The 9,208-nt window shown below is 44.7% G+C and overlaps 1 long non-coding RNA gene across 1 annotated transcript; it reads right to left on the reverse strand.

Annotated features, from left to right (window-relative positions):
- Positions 1-55: 55 nt before the first annotated feature.
- Positions 56-1,319, reverse strand: LOC108447706. The gene is made up of 2 exons (XR_001863375.1): positions 471-1,319; positions 56-333 (listed from the first exon to the last, which is right to left on the reverse strand). It is a non-coding gene; the product is annotated as an uncharacterized LOC108447706 (long non-coding RNA).
- Between the last annotated feature and the right edge of the window lie 7,889 nt (positions 1,320-9,208).

Raw genomic sequence — 9,208 nt, forward strand, 5'->3', positions numbered from 1 at the left:
CCCGCTATATAAAGCCGCCGATAAGCATCTCTCCCATCGCTCCGCGGCCTTTTTAGGAGGCTCAGGCTGTCAATCAGGGCGCCCGCTGCTCCCCGCCAGCACCATTGTTACCCTGCGCCGGGCTGGGAGGATCCGCCGCTCCTCTCCCCTCCCTGCTCGCTATTTTAAGATACTGGGGTGTGTGGCTGGCTTTTTTTTTTTTTCTTTTGGTGAAAGGTTCCAGATTGGGGCTGGCTTCTTTCTTTTTTCTTTTTCTTCTTTTTTCTTTTTCTTTATTTCTTTTGCTTCTCTCCTTTCTTCTCCCCCTCCTCCTGTTCTCTATACTGTAATTACCTAAAAAAAATTAAAATGCGGGCTGCCGGAGGAGAGTGCCTCATCCCCGGCCCTGATAGCTTTCCCCGACCAGCACCAAACCTATTCCCGAGCCGCGAAGTGCTGGAGAGTGGCAGAGGAGAAAAAATCCTATTTACCTATTTATAGGTGCCTTGTGGGAGCACTGTAGAGAAGATCTTTTTCTCCGGAGCAGCGTTACTGGGACCCCGCGTCTGAGATGATTCTCTGGTGGATCCCTGCTTAGTTCAGCTGGATATTTGCAAAGCTGAGCTTTCCGCCCCTTCTAATGAGGGGTGCTGAGACTTCCCCCTCTGGAAGAAGTTTTCCTTCCAGGCTGAGGTCTGAGTTTTATTTCTCGTCTCCTTGGCCTCCGACAGGAATCACCAGGACACCCTACTCAGGGAAAGGAGTATCGGGAGGAATCCTTGGATTAACTGGTTGCTACAGATTTTCCAGAACCCACGGCCAGCTCACAAACGTTAAATGGGTAAAGAGAGGCTCATTATGGAGATTTACCACCTCCCCCCCCCCAATATTATTTGCAGGTTTCACACAAGGATTTAAATATAATCTGCAAAAAGTTATCAGCCGTCCTTCAGTTCTCATGCTTTGGCAATCCAAATGGCAGCAAACTCTTATTTTATTAACAGAAAACTCAATCTGTTTTTGCAAAAGGCAACAACCATCTCAAACTTTCATCAATGATTTGAACAACTTTTATTTTTTCAACTGTATTTTTTAAAAGCCTTCAAAACACTATAAGCTACCTTTAACCTCTTTTGTAAAAGCACTATTTCTTTTTTCAATTCACAGTTTCATTTGACTTTAACTTCAGCAATAAAGTTTCTCATTTATAGAGACTCAAAATCAAAATAAGACACTTGCATTGTCCACACACTGTCCAAACTGGAAGGCAGATGCAAGGATATATCAGACTTTCGATATATCCATTAAACTTTTTTTCTTAAAACCTCATTACATTTTTTTAAAAAATACAGCACAGAAAATTATATTAAAAGAAATGTAAAGCAAAATGTTTTGCTCATTTTAAACCGTTGGGACAAAATTCTCATTTAAAATAAATTGCTTGGAAATGGTTTTATTTCATTTTATTTTGAGAAACTGAAGTGATCTTACAATGAGGAATTTAACTAGAATAATAACAACTAAGGTTTTCAAGGATGTCTCTCGTCCATGATGATATAACTTTTAAAAAATTACTTAAACTGCTGCATTAATTCCTAAACAAACTATGGATATTTAAGCAGATGAACTGACTTTGTTATTAATGTAGTTTTATGAGTACTCACCTCTTCATTCAGACATAAACCATTTCAGGAGCACATTTTCTTCGCCTTTTTCAGACACTTTTTTTTCTTTTTTTTAGGAAACAAAGTAATTACCAGCAACATTAACTTCAGCAATTAGTACTTGCTGATAAGTATTGCAAAGAATATTTTAGAAGCAACAGCCTGAGCAAGCCACTGATTTAAGCCCCAAAGCAGCACTGAATGGCATTTTACTGCTCTGTGTTTCCTCGGGGTCCAGGCAGGAGCTGCAGCCCCCCTACCCCCACTTCACATTTATCCTGCTTTTCTTGCCTTTGCAAAACCTGCCACGATGCAGCAGAGGAATGTTTCCTAAAGAGTATTCCAGGAGCTTGACCAGATCCAGCCCAGAAATCAAGAGGGAAAGCAAACCATGGGCTCACCGAGCTCGCACACAAGTGACGGCGGGACAAGAGACTCTGCTTGTCTTTAAATGTTTCTTTCTCACATCCAAAGGGCTGAATATCCAGAGGTGTGTGGCTGGCACCTCTGCCCATACTCTAGAAATGTGATGCCCTCACCTGAGCCCAAGCAGATGAACTGGCAGGTGGCATTAGCCCACACTGATACATCTCTAGACACTTTATTTCTTTTTATTAATGTTTTTTAAAGAAGTAAGTGGCCAGAGCAATACGGTGGGTTATGTTGTATGAAACACACGCTGGCTGTCAATCAAAAAGGGGTGCTTTGGTCAGGAATAATCAGGGGTTTTGTTTCCAAAATTAATGAAGTGGCTGGAATAGCGAACATCTGCCAAGGGGACTCAAACCCGGAGCAGCTGTTGGAGTCCCAGGACTATTCCCATGTAGGACAGCCTTGCTGGTAAGTTCTTCTCCCTGAGGTTTCTCTTGTGGCTGAGAGCTGGGGCTGGACGGGAGGCTGGGAAGTGAAAGGCACATTCAGGAAGGTTTGGAGGGCAGCAGACTTGACGCAGTCTGTGCACGCCAGGCCGGCACCTGCACAGCACAAACGGCAGCCGGACAGCCAGGGACCAGGATTTCTGCCCTTTTCCAAGAGGGAATTAATCCAAGGGACACAATCCTGCATTTCACTGACTAAAGCACTTTTTCAATCAGAATTGGGGAGGAAAATAGCACTGCTGTGAGCCTGTCAGTCAGTAACAAGTCATTTCCAAGGAAAAACGGGGAGGTCAGCCCGGCACCAGAGAGCTGGAAATAGATTGTCCAGGAGGGCAGTTGTGTTCAATCAGGAGAGATACGGCAGCAGACTCTCTAAACTGGGGTTTCTGGAGACAAGTAGTTTTAATTTGGAGTCAATTTGTGCTACCAGGCCCTTTGTGAGCAGTGCCAGAGACCCACAGGTGTGGCGCATCTTGGGAAAATGATTAAGCACCTTTGAGTTGACTTGTTCAGTCCCAGCACAACCATTACCATAAGAGACAGTGATTAGGGCAAGAGGAATTAAGCTGCTGCTGTATTACTAAATTTGTGGTTTAGGTAGCACCCAAGTACCTGGCTCTGCTTAGGGCAGAGTCAGCTGGTGTCACTTGCTGCTGTATTTGTACATTGCTGAGCACACTGGGATTGTTTGCCTAAAGAGAAGAATTCTGTCTGTTGGGTTTTCAGCTCACCTGTTTCCACAAGAATTCAAGATGCAAGCCCATTTTGACAGAATGGACAGAACAAACTAAAGTGCCAAACCTGAAAGTGCATTGACTCTCAGTCTGAATTCCTGTTTCCATATCGAAAGGGCAAAGATACCTTTCACAAGCCCCTGACATTACCACGTTTTTCACTAGAAAAGTCCCTTTTCCAGTGAAATCCAACCACCTTTGGAAACAGATCTGTACAGACATAATCAATCCTGCTAAACACTGACACTCTGATCTCAAGTGTATGCCTTTTTCAGCAAGATATTTGGCTTGATACTTGATCTAGTATAGAAAAATCAAATGTGTGGCTAGAAAGAGGAAGGCACAATTTGGGCCAGTGCTTCGCTCCAGGGAATCCAGAGGCTTTGTCCTCGCAGCGTGAAAGGTCTCAGTGCATTAAAATCCCTTTGACTAAAAGATCTCAGCCTCTGCTTCACATAAATAAAGTGAGTTTTGAGTATCTGCCCCATGCCAGAGAAAAGGGCATTGCCCAGGAAGATGTTTTCTTTAAGCCAGGGACGGTGTAAAACATCCCACACATGCAAATAGAAGGCAAAGCCACCTGATGGGTGGCTAAGTGAACCCTTAGCCCTGTACATTCCCCTGACAGAAACGCTCGTTGAGAGAAAGACACCTCTGAGCAGGGTCTCCTCCCCATCTCCTGGAAAGCCTTGTAAAGGCAGAGGATGGAAAGGAAACTGAAGTGTTTGTTGGCCCTGAACTTTACCTTGGCCCCTTTGCAGATGAGAAGATGATACCTCTGGGCAGCCGAGGAAACAGAAATTGCAGAGCAGCAACTGCACAAGCTCACACACCCCATCGCCTTCAGGGGGCTCTTTGCTCCCAGCTTATCTTTACAACCAAATTTCACTCCTGGCCTAAGTGACTATGGAATAAGACTGCTCCAAGTCCATCAGTTTCATTTGAATTTCTTTTTCAGCCCCCAAAGCTGTCTCAAATACTCAATTACATTATTTCCCCTGTAAAGTCCAACTGATTCTCCTCCTACTCCCTATCCCCCCCATTGTGCCGCAGCATTTGTGTGGTTCCAAACCATTCCTGGCTCCACCAGCAGGTTTTGTCCCTTAATGGACAGCCATGGGCTTAGGGCAGCAACACTACAAAGGTGTCCTTGATGTGCTCAGAATAAACCAAAGCTTGAGTCACTTTCTTCAATAAAATCATACTGACAGCTGAACTATCAATTGGGACACCTTTGTTTTATTTCCTGCTCTGCCTCAAGTCGTAAACCTAATCTCTCTTGCCTAGAGCCAACTTTGAATCATCTAGAAATAGAGTATAAGGGTATTCATCATGTGACTGGAGCCACTGGCCAGTCCCCAAATTAGTTAAAAGATGCTCTGATTTAAAGTAATAGTACAGCTAATAACCATTTTTATCAGTGCTGATGGCAGGCTCATGACACAGTTGCAAAATCCCTTAAAAAGGAGACCTCAATATGGCCTCAGATCTACATGCAGAGAAACTGAGGCAAAGTTTCCCTCTGTTAATGCTTGGGACAGAAGCCAGACCTCACTCACCATCACGTCCTCTCCAGGCAGAGCAGAATCTGAATCCCAGAATTCTCCTCTGTGACCTCATTTTTTCCCCCACAGCACACTGGGGGCTGTGAGACTGTGTTAACTTTTTCCAGTTACCTCTTTGCAGGGCAAGCAGCACCTGAGCAGTTTCTCCTTCCCGAGGCACTACTGCTACCAAAACCCAACCAGGCTCTGGCACTGGAGTTGGAGTATTTCCATGAGCTCCCAGGGCGTTGCTGGGCCACTACAGAGGGCACCAAGGAACCAAACCAGAAGTAATAAATCACTATGGATCCTGAGACAGACCCACTGGCAGAACTGAGGGCATTTAAAGAGATATTTATGGGGTGTCTCTCATTTTCTGGGAGTTGTGCAGACACCACGTACACCAGAGGCTATGCCAAGGAACAGAGCCCATCTTTCAGCAAGTGGGATTTGTTTTTCCAGGCTATGGCTAAGAGGCTACATTCTGGACGTATAAACTAGGGCTAAGGAGTTTGGGAGTGGCAACCAGGAATGCAAAGGAGCATTCTGTGCCACCTGAGGGTTCTGTTTGGGCAAGACAGAAGCACCGGGTCCCCTACTAGTCATCCCAAATATTCATGGGACAATAAACAGTGTTTGCCCCCTTTCTCCAGTGAATTCCACACTGCTGTGACAACCCACCCTTAAGGGGAAGGAAGCACCCAACCATCATCTTCCTCCTACCCACATTGCTGTCCTCTCCAGAATGCCAGTGAAAACAGAGACAACTGTTTGAATATGGCCAAGGTAACAAAAATCTCATTTAATTTACTCTTCTAGAGGGACTGAAGCCAATGGTGAGGGGAAGTATCTAATCTCATGAGAATAAGAGTGTTTGGAATTGGAACATCTTTTAAAAAGCATCCCCAATTTTTGGCAGGGAAGGCTTCCCAAATCTAACACTGCTTCACTCTTTAATCCATGCTCCAGCCTCATTTGGATGAGGATCCACATGTGAATGCTCACTGCTTCATCCAGCTTTGCCTAAGGCCAATTATTTTTTGCACAAGTATTGCTAAATCTCTGCCAAGCTGGTAGTATGTTAAAAAGGAAAAATCAAAATATTTGCAACTCCTTCTATAAAACAGCCAGGATGTTTTGGTGTTCTGTGACTGATGCTTTATTCATTATTCAGAGGATTATCTCTGCGCTTTTTTTTCTACAAGACAATTTACCTGAAAGCAGCAAAGATCCCCAACCAATAGACCAGAAGAATGTCTCCAGTCTCCATAGAGACACCAGGAAAACACCAGGGTCATGTGAGCTGTACACAAGAAACCTATTCATACTGGAATGGGTGGTGTTCCAGGATGTTAAGTAATTTTGACAATCTGCCACTATCTCAGCCTGCAAGAAGCCCAAAGGGAGTTATTGATGCCATCAAGTTCTGATCTTTATTAATGGTTTCTAGACAGCCTTCATCATTCTGGGCTCTGCAAGATCCCACTCCAAACCTGCCCATGGATCTTTGCACAGTCACCCAAGAGAAACCAGGACCACCATTCCCAGAGAGCCCAGGGGCTGAGTGTCCTACAGGAACTGCTCAGGCTTCCCTTCCCAACAGGCTGCAGAGAGCAGGAGCTGCCAGCCAGAAGCCCAGTTATCCCAGTATGCTGGAACAGCCCAGGACCTGCTCTTCACTGCCCAGGTGCTGTGCTGCTGCAATTCACTGCTGTAGATAAACTTGTGCTTAATTAATACAAGGACGAACAAGGAGACACAGGGGCTCTGGGACTCAATAAATAACAGAACATACCAAAATTAACTGTAGCATTGCCCAGTGCTAAGGGAAGGACAGAGTTGCAGAGCCTGATCATGCCTATAAATAGTTTAATTCCTTCTAAACAAGGAAAGAGGAAAACCTCAGCTACAGTGAGAAGTGCTTTCCAGAGGTCCTGGCCAAATCTACCCTCCTGCGGAGCACGCAGAGGACTGGCTGTGTGCGTGGAAGCCAGCCAAGGCAGGGTTTGGGGCTTGAAACACAGAGGAGAGAGTCTCTCTCCTATTAAAAGTGCCTAATTTAGCTCCCTATGATGCTCTGTGTCATTCCTCGACCTTCCACAATGTCACAGAATCCTTACCTGTGGAACAGCTTGGGAATCAATTTCATCGCCAGAGCTGGAGAACTGTGCCATTCCCAGAAGGATTTGTTGCCTGGGTTGCAGCAGTTGGGTATTTCAACATCAGCTGGGAGCCAGCATCCAGCTCCAGGGGTTTGGGAATGCTGCAGAGGACACTCTGCATGACAACGGGTCTGCCTGCAGAGCACTCAGCTTCTTCAGCCCCAGCTCAGTCAGAACTGCTCAGAACACTGAAACCCTCAGAGCAACCCTGGACTAAAAGGTTTGACTCTGAACAACAACCTGACTGCACCAGTGCTGCTCTGGAAGCAAATCTGTCACACTCTAGATTGCTTAACAGCACCGAGGCACCCACAGGAATCTGCAATCCATCGGGTTGTGCCACTGCTCGGCTCCAGGCTCTGCCTCATTTCCCTTCCCTGCAACACAGACAGATTTTTGGGTAATCTCAGCTCCACGCAGAGACAGGCCCTGACCCCAGCCTCGGGATCAGACAAACCAGCCAGGGAGGAACAGGGAGGAATCAGCTCTAATTCCATTGCCATTCCCAGTAATTAGGACGTTCAAATACATGTAGCTGTTAAGACCCTGGTGCCAATAGTTAAGCCCCAGAGCTTTCACTGTGTTATCAGTGCAAGGGGGGAGTAGAACATCAAACAACTGGTACATGTGTCCAGGGTGTCCAATCCCCTTATTTAAGGAGCACCCCCAGGTCCCTTAACTCATTTGTCCCATTTTTCTGCTCATAGTCTCAGCCTTATGCTTGACCCTGAGCTGTTTTTCTTCTCACCAGTACCTATTTCCTTGCCCACTCTCCCCAGTCCTTTTCCCATGGCATTCTGAAAGACTTTAATCCCTACTGCCAGGGATCTTACTGCTCCTGGGAGCATCAGGGCTGTCTCAGCTGGTACCTGAGCAGTGTCTTTCACTCAGGGCTTAACCCAGACTGCACAGATCCTCATCGTGTCTGTTTGCAAGGCAGAATTGTTCTCATTTGCCTTCCACCCATTCAAAGACTTCCCGGGGCAGACAAAGTTCCACTTTTCTTGCTGGAGGAAACAACAGCAGCAATTGAAGAGTATCTTTAACACAGGGAAGAAAGGTTTCTAGACCCAGCCTGAAAGCCTGTCCCTGCTCCCTGTCTGCCACCAATCTACCATTAACATTTCTTCATATTCCAGATGTGCTCCTACTTAACTACACTAATATTTTACATTTAAATTCTTCATGGCTTAGCTCCATTTTATGCTCTTGTTTTGGGGCAACACCTTCCTTCCCCAGTGACGATTTCATGTTTTGCTGTGAAACTCTTCCTGCTATACAGAGGAGAAGAAAAAAAAGAAATAAACTGAAGGAAAGCTCATCTTCCCCTTTTTGTAAGATGTCCAAGTCCCTGCACTTCCACCTGCAAGCACTAACTAGGGGTCATTGTGCTAAGTACCCTCTGCACTGTGAGAAGGGCACAGGACCATCTAAGAGAGCTGGAATAGTTCTGCTTGCTGCTTATATTGTGTTAGTAGCTCAATATTAATCTCAGCAACTGAAAATAAAGTGTTTTAACTGTTAAAATAGGCAAGGTTAATGTAAAATGAGCTTATATAAGTTATAATTGCACAATGTTTGCCTAGAAGGATGCCATGAAGAAAAAAAAAAGGTCCAAGCTCTTATAGTAAGGGCATATTATTATAGCTCATCCTTTGTTATATAGAGCTCTTTTTTCTCAATTCTAAATTTCCCGTTAGTGTATTTTTTAGCACAGAAAGAAGAATGTTCTAAGACTTTGTTTCTGAAGTCTTTCTAGCTCACACAAAATTTTATTTTCACCAGCTATGGATCCCTGTTGTAGGCAGGAAATCTCCTTATGAGCTATGGGGGTCAGGGAGCACTTGGAGACTCCCTACTCTTAATTCTTCTCTGTGTCCTATTCTGTGCTTTGTGTATTAAAGAAAATTATGGTTTCCACAGTTGTAGCTCTAAGTCCAGAAGAATATTAATACAGAAGCATTAAAAGTAGGTCTGTACATTAACACATGGAAGAAGAGTCAAGGCTTATGGAAAGTCTCCTATTAAGAGAACAGAAAGAGATGATTCCGCTGCAGCTAGAGAATAAATCAAAATACACAATTTTTCATAGTAAACCAAGCTTCTTTTCAACTTACTACTACTCCTTCATAGCCTGGTAGTGATTAATAGTAATAAAGTAATTGCAGTGAGATGTTTCTGCAGACCTGCATGTGAAAACCCCCATTCTTCCAGAATATTGGGATTGTGAACAGGATCCAGTTTAAC

Source organism: Corvus brachyrhynchos, unplaced genomic scaffold (genome assembly GCF_000691975.1).
Source record: "Corvus brachyrhynchos isolate BGI_N302 unplaced genomic scaffold, ASM69197v1 scaffold46, whole genome shotgun sequence".
Lineage (NCBI taxonomy): Eukaryota > Metazoa > Chordata > Aves > Passeriformes > Corvidae > Corvus > Corvus brachyrhynchos.